This window comes from Nomascus leucogenys, chromosome 14 (assembly GCF_006542625.1).
Source record: "Nomascus leucogenys isolate Asia chromosome 14, Asia_NLE_v1, whole genome shotgun sequence".
Taxonomy (NCBI): Eukaryota; Metazoa; Chordata; class Mammalia; order Primates; family Hylobatidae; genus Nomascus; species Nomascus leucogenys.
The window spans coordinates 66,970,152-66,988,042 of record NC_044394.1 but is presented as its reverse complement, the minus strand read 5'-3'; positions in this window follow the sequence as shown (position 1 = coordinate 66,988,042).

Below are 17,891 nucleotides of genomic sequence, written 5' to 3'. Positions count from 1 at the left end.
AACTAGTGTAGTCGTTTATATGAAAAAAAAAAAAAGACACTCTGACTTTTTGAGTTGCTAGCGTTCTTGCACTGGTTCTTTCTCATCTTTGTGGGCTGATGTTCCTTTTACTGTAATAATTTGAGTATGGTTAGTTGGCCTTTTTTCTAGATGTTTTCAGAGGGCTGAGGCTTTGTGCAGGGTCTTTATTTGTAGCTGAATTCTTGTCCTTGGTTTCACAGGGGGTAATATTAGCAAAGAATATTAGGTTATGAAGTTTGGTCTGTGATCTACTAGATGGTGCTTAAGCATAATGGTCAGTAGGTAGGCTCTTGCTCAGCCACTTGGCTCCACTGTATTTCCTCACAAATGCACCCATGCTCCCCCTTAGCGCTATGAAAGTGTGGACTCCTCTCCTCCTTGAGTGCTGGCTGCAAGTGTCAGCTAGCAAATTCCAGGCTACACACCATAGCCCTGGGGTGAGCTCAGTCTTCATGTTCCCTCCCCAGCTTGGAGGCAACAGAGGAAGTATCCTTGGCAGTGGCTGTGGCAGAGGATCTTTCACTTGTCTGTTGGGGCTTCAACACAAAGAAATACAGAGCCACCACCACTGGGTGCATTTGGACTGGGATGGGGCAGCTCTGTTGTGGGCCCAAGCCAGGGGGCCCTGCATAGTGATGAGCAGTGGGGAGCAGGAGGTTCACAGGGAAAACAGACTGGCCTCATTTCCTTAGTATGTGGTTGTGGCTTTCTGAAGTTAGCAGTAAAGCTAACAAGGTCTTTGTTCCTTCCTTAGCTCAGGGGAAGCAAGGGAAGTACCACTTCAGTGGCAGTGGCAGAGGGGCTTTTATTGCCTCTAAAAACAATTACAGAACTGCTGCTCCTGGGAATGTTCAGCCAGGGTTGCAGTGTCTGTTGCTGGCCCAAGTAGGGGGCCTCATGGGTGAAAATTGCAGAGTTGAGGGCTCACAGGGAGGACAGACTGTGCTCCTCTCCTTAGGGTGACTATGGAATGCTGCAAGCCTGAGTAAATCCCATGGGCTCTTTGTTCCTTCCTTAGTCTCAAGGCAACAGGGTCAAAGCCACTGCAGTGGCAGAGGTTAGCTCTGGGGACTTCACCTCAGGGAAGCCCAAAACCACTACCAGTGGGAATGCTCAGCCTGGGGTATAGTGGCTGCTCTGTGGTCCTGAGCCAGGGGCCCTGCCTGGTGAAGACTGGAGATTGGGGTTTCACAGGGAAGAGAGATGGAGCTTTTCTTCAGATGGTAGTTGCAGCATGCTGGAGGTGCCAATGCAGTGACCAGGCCCTTCCTTCGTTCCTTCCCCATTTCAAGGGCAGTAATGCTGATAGTCTTGGAGCTGCAATGGCAGAGTTGCTGTGGATTCTCTTTTGGATTTCCTCCCAGAGAAACTCAGACCTGCCACCAACTGAAGTGTTCAGGCAGGGACAGGGTGGTTGTGTTGAGAGCCCAGGTCAGGAGACCCTTCTCAGTGAAAAATAGTAACACAGGTACCGCAAGGAAAATGGTCTGGCTGCTTTTCTGTAAGGCAGCTACTCTGTGCTGGGGCCTGTATTAGTCCCTAATCACTGTATTCCCTTCTGAGCCTGAGGGCAGCAGGAGCAGGGACTGCAGAGCATCAAAAAGTGGTGGCCTGCCTGCTACCTCTGGGTGCTCTGTTCCAGGGTAATGCAGAGCTACAACTGACTAGAGAGCCCAGGCAGGGTTGGCTGCAGTCCCAGGTCAGGAGGCCCTGCCCTGTGAGGAGTAGCGAGAATGGGGACCTTCGTGGTAAACAGTCTGGCCACTTTTCTGTAAGACAGCTGCACTGTGCTGGGGCCCATCGGTGTTTTTAAAGAAGGTTCAGTAGTAGGACTTCTGCACTGCAAATTGTATGAGACTTTATGAATTGTGAGGTAGCTCAAAGATCTGGGATTTAATGGTTTTTTGAAGTATTTTCAGGTGTTGAAGATACACAATATATTTTTCTCTTAGGAAAAGACATTCTGTTTGCAACTCTGTAATGTTGTTAGGAGAAACACACACACACACATTCAGTACAATAAATCTTTGAATTGCAATCTCTTTTATTCCACAGTTACGAATGTGACTGAAAGAAAGAAGGTTTGCTACTGGATTCACTGAGGTAGAAATGCATGATACCATTCATTTCCCAGAGAGCAGCATGAGAGGAATAAGGACTGGGTGATGAGGGCAGTGCAAGACAGAAATGGAAGATGAAAATTACTGAGAAATGTGGGCTCTATAAAGGCATACTGTCTGTGAAACTCATTCATATCCTGCAGGAGTTGTAAAAAGGGAGTTTACCTAGATGAAGATGGCAGGGACAACCTGGGAACGGGTTGGATTCTGCCAAATCTGAATAGAAATTAATTCCTTTTGGTTGAAGGTATTTAAAAGTATGTGGGCATTTTTCAAGGGAAAATTGTATAGAAATATTTAAAGTGAGTTAATCACTATAAAATACAGTCAGTACTGAAGTTCAGAAATGAAAGGAACTGACAAGAGCTGATTCCCATATTTAAATCCAATTTCTATTATTCATATAGAATCAGATTAAACACATGACCATCAATAAACAGAGAGCTCTTGATTGTAACAATTACCCTAATAATGAGAGAAAAGAGACTAGATAAATAAAAACCACAGCTTATACTCATATTTAATAATTAATTCAAATCATGGATCTGACAAAATCTTTAAGAAATGTTAAATAAAAATAATAAATATTATATTTCTATTTCATATTCTAATTCTATAGTCCTCCAGATAGAAATAATACTGGAATCCTACTCCCCATGTTAATAGTAATATTGCAAGTACATAAGTTGAAAATGTTTAGTAAGATATTTTCCTCGTGCCTTTCGAATCATACCAGTTAGGTGTAGCCTTACACACAGCTATGTCTTCTACAAATTAAGGCATATGGCTTGCAAGCTTCAATAATGGTTTTGAATAGTCATTATTTTCCTTTTTTTCCTCTTCTTAAAACTTGAAAGCACATAGCTACCCCACATTTATTCAGCATGTTATTTCAGCCTGGGAAACCATTTTAAGAACTAGAAATAGGTACCTAAATGACACGTTAAATTTTCAACAGCAAGTCAGTGAAATGTTTTCCTATTTGACACATGTAGTGTGTAATGAAACATAATGGTGTGAAACTGCTAAGTTGAAAGAAACTGCTAAGTTGAAAGAAACTGCATGTGGCCTGCCTAGAATGGGAAAAAAAGTCAATTTAAACATATATGAATCATAGTTAAAAGGATAGTGATATGTTTGGGTATTGTTTTAATAGAATGATTCACATCTACTTTTATATGTTTGATACTTTTGATTTTTAAGTATATATTCTTACATATTCTCAATAAAAATCCCCATTTTGATTTTTATTATGGGCAAAATAAATGTTTTTCAGATGATAAGTTGAATGCAGTTTAAACAATGATTTTGAGGAGTTGTCAGTAAAAATAACAACAATAAATCTCTACTTTGCCATAAATTCAACTGGATGCTTTGCATATTTTGTATCATTTAATTTCCAAAAGTATAAGCCTGCCTACTATTGCTATCCTCATTTTCCAAATAAAGAATCTGAGGTTTTAAAGAATTAAGTGTTTTGCTAAGGGAACCTGGTGGTTACTAAGCTGGAATTCAACATGCTTCTGTCTACCTACAGAGATCACACTCTTCGTCCCAACAGTGACTAATTATAAAAGTTCCCTAAAATTAATTACACATAGTAAAAATAAAATTGCCACAAGAGTAATACCCCCTGTATTGTCTGTTGTTGTTGTTGTTGTTGTTTTGGGTATGGGGGGATTCAGCAGAGAGAAATAACCTTTTTTTGGGCAAAGCCATGTGGAAGATGTGGCATTTCAACCGAGAATTGTAGGATAGCTGTAATTTGACTAGCGAAAGGAGGATGAAAAAGAAATGGGCAAGCACCCTAGAGAAATAAGTAGGTGGCATGACCAAAGATCAGGAGCATTCTGCAATTACCTAAGTAGGCAGGTAATTTTTTTTCATTTTTGTAGACTAATGGGACATTAATGCGGCTTTCTGAGCCTGAAGTGTAAATTCTTTCTTACATTCTGAACAGGGTCTCTCAGACCCTGAACTTCTTTATTTCAGTAACAAATACAGTTTACAATGTTCCTCAATCACTGTTTAGCCTGAGCATGAGCAGTTTCTATTCTCTTGAGAGTCATCAGAGCCAGGCTCTTGAATATTGGTTCATTGTTAACTATGGGTTTTGCCAACTGACTGTGTATTCAGAGCTGTACTGGGGATTCTTTATAACAAAATATTAAGTTAAACTGGAGGTTTTGTCAACTTGCTTCTGGTTTTGAGCTCAGCTTTTGAGCATCAGAGTGTAATTAATCCTGGAAGACATCAGAACATATTGCTCAGAATCACGTTGTCCTAAAAGGAATCTCTGAGGCCTTTCCACAAGTGATTGTCTGTGGCAGCCTCATTCTAACCAAGCCTGAAGTCTAAAATCATGAATGTGGTTTCAACCCAAACCTGAAAGCTGCTGCCATCTGTTCACCTGTTCCTTATGTTCATCTGGTGGAATCTATTTTTATAGAAGTTGCCATCAGGTAATCTGGAAACTATTTAACGGGCATCAATCCTCCAAAATGCATAGCATGGTCCCTAAGAATGGACATGATAAAAACTATACTTTGTTTTAAAGAATACCCAATTTCCTCTTTATAGACCTGGTTATATATGTGAGTTAATCATCTAAAATTAAATATCAGATGTTGATCAATTAATAAATACCCAAGTTTTTGTTTTTGTCTTTTCCAAAATTGTTAATTTAGTTATTTTATTCTATAATATTTTTTATGTAGAATCTCAAGTCGAGCAGATTGTGTAAAGTGGTTCTGTATATTAAGGTTGGACATAACTAAATTTTATCTTTAAGATGAACATTTTCAGTAGGGTGGAGCACTAGAATAATAAAATATTTATAATGTTAAACATCATTTAATCAACCTCTTTGCCAATATCCTCCAGTCCTTTTTGCTGTCTCAACCCGGCTCTTTAGAACTCTGCAGGTCTATGTTTCAGCAATGCTGAGTTCAGATTGAGTCCTATTTTCTCTCTTTTATTGTAATATTCTTGAATAAAGACTTTCTTGCCTGTTTAATTTACTCCAGTGCAATTTCTGCTGTGACAGAACTAAACTAATAACAAGAGAAATCAACTAATTTTTACAAAGCTGTACAACTAGAAAGTGAAAGAGTCCAGGTCCATCTATGGTCTTTCTGAGTCCTAAAAATTCTATCGTTTTAGTTTTTCTTTTTAATTTTTTAATTAATCAAGGAAGTCACAAATGTATTCTTAGAAGTCTGTCTTTTCTATTAGTAAAGAGTAATGATAACAATTATACTAATAATTTATTTAAAATAACATTAATTTTATGAAAGATAAAACTCTCAACATATTTTGAATCATCATCTGGGTGACCACTTGGTAACTGTAGTACAATTCTTTTTCCTTTTTTAGTTTATCATAAAGATGTCAGGAGTAATCAGGAAGGGAACATTAACATGTAAATGATGCATTCACATCGAAAGGAGATGAAAGGATAATTCGGTGCACAGCATAAACTGAAGTTTTTTATTACCCTGCAGAGCTAAACAGTAGAAGCAGAGCATCACATAGCACAAGTCTGAGGCTTATCAAACTCCCAAAAAAAGTCACTGCCATTTAAATAACATTAAACACAACTAAAGTAGAAAACGAATGTCACTAATACAAAATTATTGACTCCGTAGTATTGTTTGTATATAAACTAAATGGGGGTATATGTAAAAAATAGAAATAATAATAATAATTTATATTGAAATTTGTATTTTTATGTGTTTAAACAAGTTCTGATTTTAAAAAAAAAGATGTAGGTCAAACTTGCCATTTTCAGTTTAAAGAAAAAACAGTGCATTTACTCCAACCAGAGAATATTATAATAAGGAACACAGGAAAGGGCAAATTCCCCCTTGGAAGAAGAATGAAAGTAGAAAAATCATTATGGTGAACATTTCTGCTTTATATTTTGCTAAATAAAAAATTGCAATAATAAATAGACTACAAGTTTTAGAAAATATTTTGGAAGTTTAATTTTATCTGAAAATAAAAATAAATAAGGGAAAAAGGGAAGGAAGGAAGGAAAGAAGGAAGGAAGGAAGGAAGGAAGGAAGGAAGGAAGGAAGGAAGGAAGGAAGGGAGGGAAAGGAAAGGGGGGAGGGAAGGGAAAGGAGAGAGGGAGGGAAGGAAGGAAGGAAGGAGGGAAGGAAGGAAAGGGAAAGGAGAGAGGGAGGAAGGAAGGAAGGAAGGAAAGAAGGAAGGAAGGAAAATGCACAGATAACAAAGGAAGAAAGTGATGGTATAAACATTCCACTGGATCTGATATACTGAATTATGCCTTTACCAAATTTTTATTTTTTTATTTACAAATTTTTGCGTTATTTAGAACTAATTCTGATTGTTGTTGAAATAAACTATAATAATATAATAGGATTTATTCTATCCACCAAAATTAATTTGCAAATGAAATAAAGTATGAACAATTCTAAAACAGATGCACCAAAAGCTGATTTTTATCCTTCTCCTTATACAGTAGCACACAACTTACATTTAGTCTACCAGTACACAGTTTTTGATGAATTCTACCTTGATCTAATTATTTAATGTGAAGAAATATCACATTATGTAAATTCTGTTTTGCTGCCCTCAATTGTTTCCAAAATACAAAGATTATTAGGTCAAATTAAATTTTTTTTACAATTAATTGTAAAAAATTATATAGGCTATAAAGTACCATAAGAAAAGTTGAGAAATGAAAATTTTATATCATTCATCTCATGCTTTATAATGGTATATTTAGACATATGCATAGAGACAAATATATACACATGTATATGACTAAAGCTGTGTATGTGTTTATACACATTTAAAAATAGATTTTTCTCCATTGAATTGACTCATCATATATCAATTTTTATTTTTTATAATTGCATCTTGTGTCATTAATTGCAAACTTTAGTACAAAGTAAGAGCAATCTATCTCCAATGACCCCTCCCAAGCCAATATCCAAGCTTCAAGGTGATAAAACACAGAAAAACAGAGTAAAAAGAAACATCTTCAACCTAGCATCTTACTCTACCAAAGCTTTCACTGGTGAGTAACAACATTTAAAATTATAATTTTTTCCATATCAGTAAAGGATATTTACTGATCTCACAATCCTTTTTATATTCATCTACTTAGATTTTGTGAAGACATGAGTTTAAGTAGTTTCTAAAGTATTATGTTGAAAGACTAAAATAAACATACATAGCACTGTCGTTTCATTTTCATTAGAAAATAATTATCCACAGTTGCCTGTGCTTCCTTTAGTCACTGTAATACCCATTTATGTACAAATATGTACATTACATATTTGTTTTGTTGGGTATAATAGTGATATTATGACTGTATTTATTGATCTGTGATGTTCCTTTCACTTAACACTACATTTCTGAAATCTTCATAAGCACTTTTTTTTTTTTTTTTTTTTTTTTTTTGGAGACATGGTCTCACTCTGCAATCCAGGCTGGAGTGCAATGACTCGATCTGGGCTCACAGCAACCTCCACCTCCCAGGCTCAAGTGATCCTCCCAACTCAGCCTCCGGAGTAGCTGGGACCACATGCCTGTGCCACCATGTCTGTCTAATTTCTTTGTATTTTTAGTACAGACAAGGTCTCACTATGTTGCCCAGGCTGGTCACAAACTCCTGGACTCAACTGATCTGCCAAACTCAGCATCCTAAAGTGCTGGGATTGCAGGTGTGAGACAATGCAGCCAAACATAAGCACATTTTCTAAAGGCTTCAATTTTTAAAATATGGTTCTATAGTCTCATTTTTTTTACTGTGGATATGTCTTTAGTAATTACATTCTTTGAAAATATGACAACATGGATCATTCTGTTAACTTGCAGCATTTTTTCCTAAACTGAGGTAATCCAAATTTTCTTTTAAATATAATAGTAACTATGTCACATAAATTTAATGTGTCATCTTTTTAATTAATTTTAATTAGTAAAGATATTAACACTTTGATCATTCATGTTAAAATAATTTATCATAAGACTGTGAACAATAACTTTCGTGAAATTAAGTCTCCTTTACAATAAACCTCACTTGTTCTTTATTATTCTTCAAAAATACTATAGAATTTTACTTACCAATATTTTATGCTAGGTATTTTTCAATGATGCCTATAATTTTTTCAGCTTTGTAATTTTTTAATTTAATGGAACTGGTTTTTCTAAAAGGGTATTTAGATTTTTATCATCTTTTGTAATGTTTGGTAAAACTAAAACAGTAATTTTTCTTGAATAATTAAAAAATACAACCATAAATATCTTCTGATACAAATCTGGTACATTTTTGGCATCATATTTTTTTACAATGTTCTTAACTGACGCCATTATTTTTAGTCCTCTAGGTATTTGTTTTTCAATCTCTTCTTGGGTCAACTGTATAAAAATGAGGATTAGAAGGTTGGCTTCAGCTTTCTCTATATCAACATCCAAAGACCAAAGATTTTTGCAATGTTTTTCATAATGCTAACCGAAATATTGACTAAGAATATTATATCTTCTAAATTTATATCTGTAGCTAAAGGTAAAAGACTGATATTTTCAATGTGGAGAAGGTGAATGCTCTTTCTTATAACACCTATGAGGCCATTGGGGAAAAAAAATAAAACAAAACATACTTCGTGTTCAAACCCTGATGGCGATGGTTGAGAAATTAATAGAGAAACCAAGTTAAAGGGACTGGTGGTGAGTATTGAAACCAGTTAAATGTAGAAGTAAAACTAAAAATCAGTGAAAAATGTAATCATAGAAGTGAACTATTACAGACCTCAACAATGGCAGATTTAAAATGTAATTAACAAGTTTAGGTAGATGGAATATTTAGGAAGAAAGGTAAATTTGTCAATTCTTTAAATGTTCTTATAATTAGTAAATCTATTTTATATTTATAAATTAAGACTTTTTTACTACTGAAAAAATAAGTAAAATAATTGAGAATTAGGAATATTAGTAGGAAGTGGGGAGAAAAGTAATTGTTTCCCTTTCTTATAATACACTTAAGTGACAATTCTTCCAGTTGCTCTCTCTTCTCTAATGCAAGGAAGGAAAAACTAAAGGTAAAAAGATTTTTCATAACCTAGTTAATATTCACATAGCTAGCAATTGCAGTTTTAGTATTAAATATCAGGTATTCTTTCTTAATACTTTATTCATATTTGAAAAACCTTTAATGCTATATAAAGGATTTCAACATTAAATATTTTATCCGATAAACCTATATTATCTTTTTTTTTTTTTTTTTGAGACGGAGTTTTCCTCTGTCATCCAGGCTGGAGTGGCAGTGGCGAGATCTCAATTCACTGCAACGTCCACCACCTGGGTTCAAGTGATTATTCTGCCTCAGCCTACCAAGTAGTGGGGATTACAGGCACCACCACCATGCTCAGCTAATTTTTGTATTTTTAGTAGAGATGGAGTTTCACCATGTTGGTTGGGCTGGTCTTGAACTCTTGACCTCAAGAGAGCCGCCCACCTTGGCCTTTCAAACTGCTGGCATTACAGGCATGAGCCACTGTGCCTGGCCTTGTTATCCATTTTTTATAATAAAATTTTGAAATTTTAATTATTGATTCACAATTATAACTAAGGTGAATTAAGTTGAGTTGAACCAATAGCATTTACCCTTCTTTGATAAATTAAAATAATCAATGACTTAAAATAATAACAATATAGCAGTACAGAAAACATTGATTTACAGGCCTACCTATTGAAATTTTCAGAGTAAATGAATTGAGCAGTATACTCTCCTTACTTGAGATAGAAGATCCTAAATATATCTGGTGAAGTTTTGATGTTTTCTAACAACTTTCATACTTATAATCGCAGATGAATGAAGCATATTATTCAAAGTCAAATAGCATTTGTAGGCAGAGAAAAAAACTAGAATCTTGATTTTCTGGCTCCAGTTTTAGGCTCTTTTCAAGAGGGTGGAAAACATTATTTTTGAAACAAGTACACACACACACAAACGTATACACTTATGTTTATATCTGTGTGTATGTGTATATATGTGTGTATGTGTGTAAGGGAGTACATACATACACAGACACACATATATACATACCCCCATATACAAGCACACATATATACACATCAATAGAGAAACCGCATCTATATATGTGTATATGTGTGTGCATATGTGTGTGTATGTATATATATGTGTGTATGTGTAGATGTGTGTGTATGTATATATATGTGTTTGTGTATATGTATGTGTGTTTATGTGTGTACTCCCTTCAAATTCCCCTCAAATGTTCTTTTAAAATATATATACACATATATATGTGTATGTATATATCAGTTCTTCTTACACTACTATATGTTCTGTTATTTTAAAATATATATTATATATTCACTATATATATGTGTATGTACATATCAGTTCATTCTCACACTATAAAGAGACTACCGGAGACTGAGTAATTTATAAAGGAAAGAGGTTAATTGACTCACAGTTCCACATGGCTGCGGAGGGGAGGCAGCTTCAAGTAACTTACAATCACGACAGTAAGGAAAGGAGGCATGTCTTACACAGTGGCAGGAGAGATGGCAAGTGTGTGAAGGAGGAAATGTCAGATACTTATAAAACCATCAGATCTCACGAGAACTCACTATCATGAGAACAGCATGGGGAACACTGCCCCCATGATCCAATCACCTCCCAGCAGGTCTCTCACTCAACACGTGGGAATTATGGGGATTACGATTCAAGATGAGATTTCAGTGGGGGACACAAATTCTAACCATATCTATGTCTACATCTATATGTGTATCTATCTATTTTTACTTATTTTCAAAATGAAAAAGCTAACTATCATTCTGTGGGTGATACCTCTAATATTGGCTATGTTGACAAAGATATATTCGTTTCTATTTACAGGGACATCCTTCCTAAAGAGTCTAAATTCTTGCCTGCTATGACAGAGAAACACAAATACAATGATAATAATCTAGCAATCTCTTCCAACAATCAGGTGCACATTTTGCATCAAATAGTGAGACTTATCTTGATAATAGGACCACCTTAACTTTATAAGTACTGTCACACTTAATATCAGTCTATGCTTACATGACTTGCTAATATAATCTCAAATAGAATAACATTCATGGTGACTCTTCAGGTTGTATTATTCTATATTAAACTCAAAAGCAAAAGTTAAAGTACTTAAATTTTTTAAAAAAGTAATTGAACTCAGTTTTCCTCAAGTAATATCTAATGTGCCAAAACAATTCATATATAAGAGAATGTTTCAAAGAAAACAAGAAACACATAGTCATATGTAGAAATTCACATACAATTTAATCACTTTTGTTAAAACTGTTATCAATAATTAATAATTATTGCTAGACCTGGGTGAATAGGAAAGTGTATAATGTTACTTCCACTGTGATACTCCCTTCAAATGTTCTGTTGTTTCACAGTATTATTCCTTTTCGTATGCCATCTTTAAAAAATAATGTTTTTCAGTGAAAGAACCACCTAGAAACTTCTCTATATAAAGGAACCACCTTTCTTCTGTCATTGTCCTCACAGTCTTAGCTAAATGATAACCATTCTTTCATCCCCGATTGTGCTGCCTCTAGTTTGTGGTGAATTTAAGACATTCCCTCAACTAAGTATGTGCCTTCCTCCCCCAACCCCAAATGAGGCTGAGTGAATATTCAGTAATTAAAACTTCTGAACACTCTGAGTGGGTTTCAGAGGGCATAGAACATAATTTCCTTCCATATGCAAATAGTGTTAAAACAGCTCTGGCACTCGGAGCTCAAGAAAAACCTGTAGAAGTGAATAATCATTTTAATAGTGAGTCACTGTACTTAAAGAGATGTTCCAATTCCCCTCCTTCTTTTTATGACATGTAGTTAATTAATTAAATGGAGCTATACAATCTATTGATCTAATGATTCTTGTGAGAATCTTATTTCAATCAATTTCAGAATGGACAACCATTTATTAATTGACTCATTCAATATTCTATTATTTATCTTCACCATATGTCACTAGAATGTCTTAGGGAAAGACATATTTCCTCATATTATTTTATTCTTCTACCATTTCAAAGGCATAGAGACATCTATTCTATGCTGTGTCTTAGCCAAAATGTCTCTTCTATTTATGGCTCAATTGCTGCACCTCCTCCCAGCAAACACAATCCTTGTTGCAAAAGTTGCCAGGCATAAATTTTTAGCTTTCCATTTCAGTTTATTTAAAATATGGAAAACTAACTGAAAATGTCATTCTTATTACACTATTTGCCGACTAATTTAAGTTATTTTGACCCATGTAAAAAATGGCAATAGCATTTAGATGTGCAACCTGGCAGTTAAACAAATTTTGCAGAGCTGGATTATACCTGGTCCTTAATAACTGACATAGGCTACCACATTTTGGATTTGTTTTTTCCCATAAAATTGAACATAGCCATAATTTCTTGTTTTTAGAGTTTTATCATTCTGTTTCTAAAATTCCTTAAATATACAAGATGAAAGTACAAGATCTCGATTGTTATACTAATAATATCCCGCCTCTGTCATTATCTCATGTTTTTCTGTTGTTTAACAGAACATTTCAAAACAGTTGATATTCCTTACTGTTTATAATAAGACAAAATATATTTACCCTGCTTCTCAAACTTTCTTCTGAATTGTCACCAGGTTCAATCAAAATTGTAACCAAAATGAGCTTCAGATTTTCCTCTTTGTTTTATTTCTGCTGTATTTAGAGAATGCTATGCTTTCTTTATCTTTCAGTTATAACAGCATCATAGATCTCTAACCTAAGCCTGGTTTCTCTCTTTACTTTTATATAGCGATAGTCATTAAGGTCCCTGTTATAAGTCACTATACTTTAGAAATTTAAGGACTATTAACTTATTATTGCTTTCCAGAGAATCCAAAATAATTACACAAGTATCCTATCTTCCCCCCTCCCATATCCCCACTGTATTTTGTAGGATATTTTTTGTTTATTTTGTTTCTTAGCAATCTTGACTGTTTTGGGTACGTACATAGGGACTGTTCCTCTTATGTAATATGCTAATAACATTCTACATTTTACCAAAATAAATATGTCATAAAATACCACATCTTTCTGTTTCTTTTTTGTTTTTTTGAAGAATTAGATCTATTTTATTCGTTTACTTGGCAAGTTCAGGCTAGTTTTCACTATAATATTACTATAACTTTTTTAAAAATTTTACTTTAAGTTGTGGGATACATGTGCAGAATGTGCAGGTTTGTTACATAGGTCTACATGTGCCATGGTGGTTTGCTGCACCTTTCAACCTGTCACCTAGGTTTTAAGCCCCTGGTGCATCAGATATTTGTCCTAATGCTCTCCCTCCCCTTTCCCCCCACCTCCCAACGGCCTCAGGGGTGCGATGTTCCTCTACTGTGGCCATGTGTTCTCATTGCTCAACTCCCACTTATGAGTGAGAACATGCAGTGTTTGGTTTTCTGTTCCTGTGTTAGTTTGATGAGGATGATGGTTTCCAGCTTCATCCATGTCCCTGCAAAGGACCTGAACTCATTAATTTTATGGTTGCATAGTATTCCATGGTGTATATGTGTCACATTTTCTTTATCCAGTCTATCATTGATGGGCATTTGGGTTGGTTCCAAGTCTTTGCTATAGTGAATAGTGCTGCAGTAAACATACATGTGCATGTGTTTTTATAGTAGAATGATTTATAATCCTTTGGGTATATACCCAGTAATGGGATTGCTGGGTCAAATGGTATTTCTGGTTCTAGATCCTTGAGGAATCGCCACACTGTCTTCCACAATGGTTGAACTAATTTACAGTCCCACCAACATTTGTGAGGCTTTTTATTTCAGGTATATTAACCATCAAATTTGGTGAGTGGCTCATCTGTTGATTTTCATTGGTTGATTGTTAACTATATGGTCCTTGAATATAACTGTTTGTTCCAAACTTTTTGAGGACTTCATTGATAATATGTGTCACAGAGCTTGTTCTTTGCTTTGGTAACACTCAGTTTGTCACCTACAGTATAATCTTCACTTAAACACACTTAATGCTTAACATACACAAAGTGGCATATGGCATATTTATAGATATCAATATGCTGTCTACAGGCTGTAAGATTTTCAAGTTTTTGGCTAGACACAAATTTTCAAACATTGTCACATTCTGCTATGATTACTTTTCCTTTACTGCAGATCTCATGTGATCAGATGATAAACACATAATGCATTAGCTATTCCTATACACAATGATGGATGGGGATTTGGGAGAGGATGTTCCACCTCATTGAAAAGGATAATTTTAACACCGACACTACCAGTACATGATGATAATTAAAGAGAAACCAGTTTTTAGTTTTATCATTGTTTTTAAATTCCTTAACGATGTACTTTTTCCTTGTCTATACCTGAGGTGGACCTTATCTACCCTCACACTCATTGAGCCACAGCCAGACTATAATATTTGTCTTACTATTAGTATTTTGGTCACTTCTTCACTCGGTTTGTGAGGTATGGATTTCTACCTGAAGGTTATGGAGATAGCCCAACACATTGCACCTGATGCTGGACAAATGAGAAAGACAGCAATTTATTTCTCACACACACAGCCTGGGGCGAGACAACACCAAATGCCACACAGGACAACATGAAGGTTGCATTTGGAAACAGAGTGAAGCTGGAGTTTGGGAAGGCAGATTTGCAGTATCAAGAAGGTGAGGTGTTATTTAGTTCCTATGGGAGGATATAATAGGTTAGTTTGCATAATTCTGTGGGCTGGCAAACAGCTGACACCTGCTACTCAGGAATAATCAGGAACTGTGCCTTATCCCTTTGATAAAGGGGGCTTTTTGGCTGGGGACCTTGCCCAAGGAAGCAGAGTGGAGAGGGGAATTTGTGGCCAGGCCATTTGAAGCTCTCTGTTTTACCAATTTTACTTGACAGCACGTAATATTGAGCTTTAATTTTAGGACTCAAAACACAATGAGGAATCAAAAAGTTTCTGAAGATAAAATTTTTTGAGATTCCTGTTACACTTAATAGTTGTGTAATAAAATAAAATTAAATATTTTATTAATATTAATAGATATCTGAAGTTTATTGATTCATCAGCATTAACCAATTTTTATCATAATAATAAATATTACAATTATGAGTTTCAGGTCATTGTTACCTAATAGATGCGTCATCTACTTGTAAAAAAAATTTAAAGTCTTATTTATATTTTTATTCTTTATTTTGAGATCATTCAATTTTACTTTATTTATTTTTTTCTTCAACTTTTAAGTTCCAGGGTACATGTGCAGGATAGGATGTTCAGGTTTGTTACACAGGTAAACATGTGTCAGGGTGGTTTGCTGCACAGATCAACCCATCACCTAGGTAATTAAGCCGAGCATCCATTAACTATTCTTCTAGACGCTTTCTCTGCGTGCCCTCCCCAACTGGCCCCAGTGTGTATTGTTCCCCTGACAAGTGTTCATATGTTCTTATCCTTCAGCTCCCACTTATAAGTGAGAACATGCTGTGTTTGTTTTTCTATTCTTGCATTAGTTTGCTGAGGATAACGACTTCCAGCTCCATCCGTGTCCCTGCAAAAACATGATCTCATTCCTTTTTGCAGCTGCCTAGTATTCCATGGTGCATATGTACCATATTTTCTTTATCCAGTCTATCATGGATGGTCATTTGGGTTGATTCCATGTCTTTGCTATTGTAAATAGTGTTGCAGTGAACATACATCTTAATAATAGAATGATTTCGATTCCTTTGGGTAATGGGATTGCTGGGTCAAATGGTATTTCTGGTCTAGATTTTTGAGGAATTGCCACACTGTCTTCCACAATGGTTAAACTAATTTACTTTCCAACAAACAGGATAACAGTGTTCCTTTTTTCTCTGCAACCTTGCAAGCATCTGTTGTTTCTTTACTTTTAATAATCACCATTCTGACTGGTGTGAGATGGTATATCATTCGTGGTTTTGATTTGCGTTTTTCTAATTATCAGTGATGTTGAGCTTTTTCTGATGTGTTTGTTGGCCATATGAATGTCTTCTTTTGAGAAGTGTCTGCCTGTTCATGTCCTTTACCCACTTTTTAATTTTTTTTTTCTTTTCTGGTAAATTTCTTTAAGTTCCTTGTAGATTCTGGATATTAGGCCTTTGTCAGATGGTTAGATTGCAAAAATTTTCTCCCATTATGTAGGTTGTTTTTTTACTCTGATGATAGTTTTTTTGTGCTGTGAAGAAGCTCTTTAGTTTAATTAGATCTCATTTGTCAATCTTTGCTTTTGTTGCAATTGCTTTTGGTGTTTTGTCATAAAATCTTTGCCTGTGCTTATGTCCTAAATGGTGTTGCTTAGGTTTTCTTCTAGGGATTTTATGGTTTGGGGTTTTACATTGAAATCTTTAATCCACCTTGAGTTAATTTTTGTATAAGGTGTAAGGAAGGAGTCCAGTTTCAATTTTCTGCATATGGCTAGTCAGTTCTCCCAGACCCATTTATTAAATAGAGAATCCTTTTCCCATTGCTTGTTTTTGTCAGGTTTGTCAAAGATCAGATGAGTGTAGGTGTTCAGTCTTATTTCTGAGCTATCTATTATGTACGATTCGTCTATTTGTCTGTTTTTCTACCAGTACAATGCTGTTTTGTTTACTGTAGCCTTGTAGCATAATTTGAAGTTGTGTAGTGTGATGCCTCCAGCTTTGTTCTTTTTGCTTAGGATTGTCTTGGCTATACAGGTTCTTTTTTGATTACATATGAATTTTAACATTTTTTTTTCTAATTATGTTTAGAATGTCAATGTTAGTTTAATGGGAATAGCATTGAATCTATAAATTACTTTGGGCAATACAGCCATTTTTACAATATTGATTCTTCCTATCCATGAGTATGGAAAGTGTTTCCATTTGTTTATGTCCTCTCTGATTTCCTTGAGCAGTGGTTTGTAGTTCTCCTTGAAGAGGTCCTTCATTTCCCTTTTTAGCTATATTTCTAGGTATTTTATTCTCTTCGTAGCAATTGTGAGTGGGAGCTCATTCGTGATTTGCCACTCAGCTGGACTGTTGTTAATACATACATAGGAATGCTAGCGATATTTGCACATTGACTTTGTATCCGGAGACTTTGTCGAAGTTGCTTATCAGTTTAAGGAGTTTTCAGGCTAAGAAAATTGGGTTTTCTAGATATAAGATTATGTCATCTGCAAACAAAGATAATTTGACTTCCTCTATACCTATTTGAATATGCTTTATTTCTTTCTCTTGCCTCATTGCCCTGGCCAGAACTTCCAGTACTATGTTGAATGGAGTGGTGAGAGAAGGCAACTTTTTCTTGTTCTAGTTTTCAAGGGGAATGCTTCCAGCTTTTGCCCATTCAGTATGATATTGCTTGTGTTTTTTTTCATATATGGCAGTTACTATTTTGAGGCATGTTCCTTCAATGCCTAGTTTCTTAAAAGATTGTAACATGAAGTGATGTTGAATTTTATTGAAGGTTTTTCTGTATCTACTAAGATAACCATGTGGTTTTTGCTTTAGTTCTGTCTATGTAATGAACTACATTTATTGATTTCCATATGTTGAACCAACCTTGCATCCTGGGGATGAAGCTGACTTGATCATGGTGGATAAGCTTTTTGATGTGCTGCTACATTTGATTTGCCAGTGTTTTATTGAGGATTTTTGCATTGATGCTCATCAGGGATGTTGGCCTGAATGAAGTTTTTGTTGTTGTTGTTGTTGTTGTTGTAT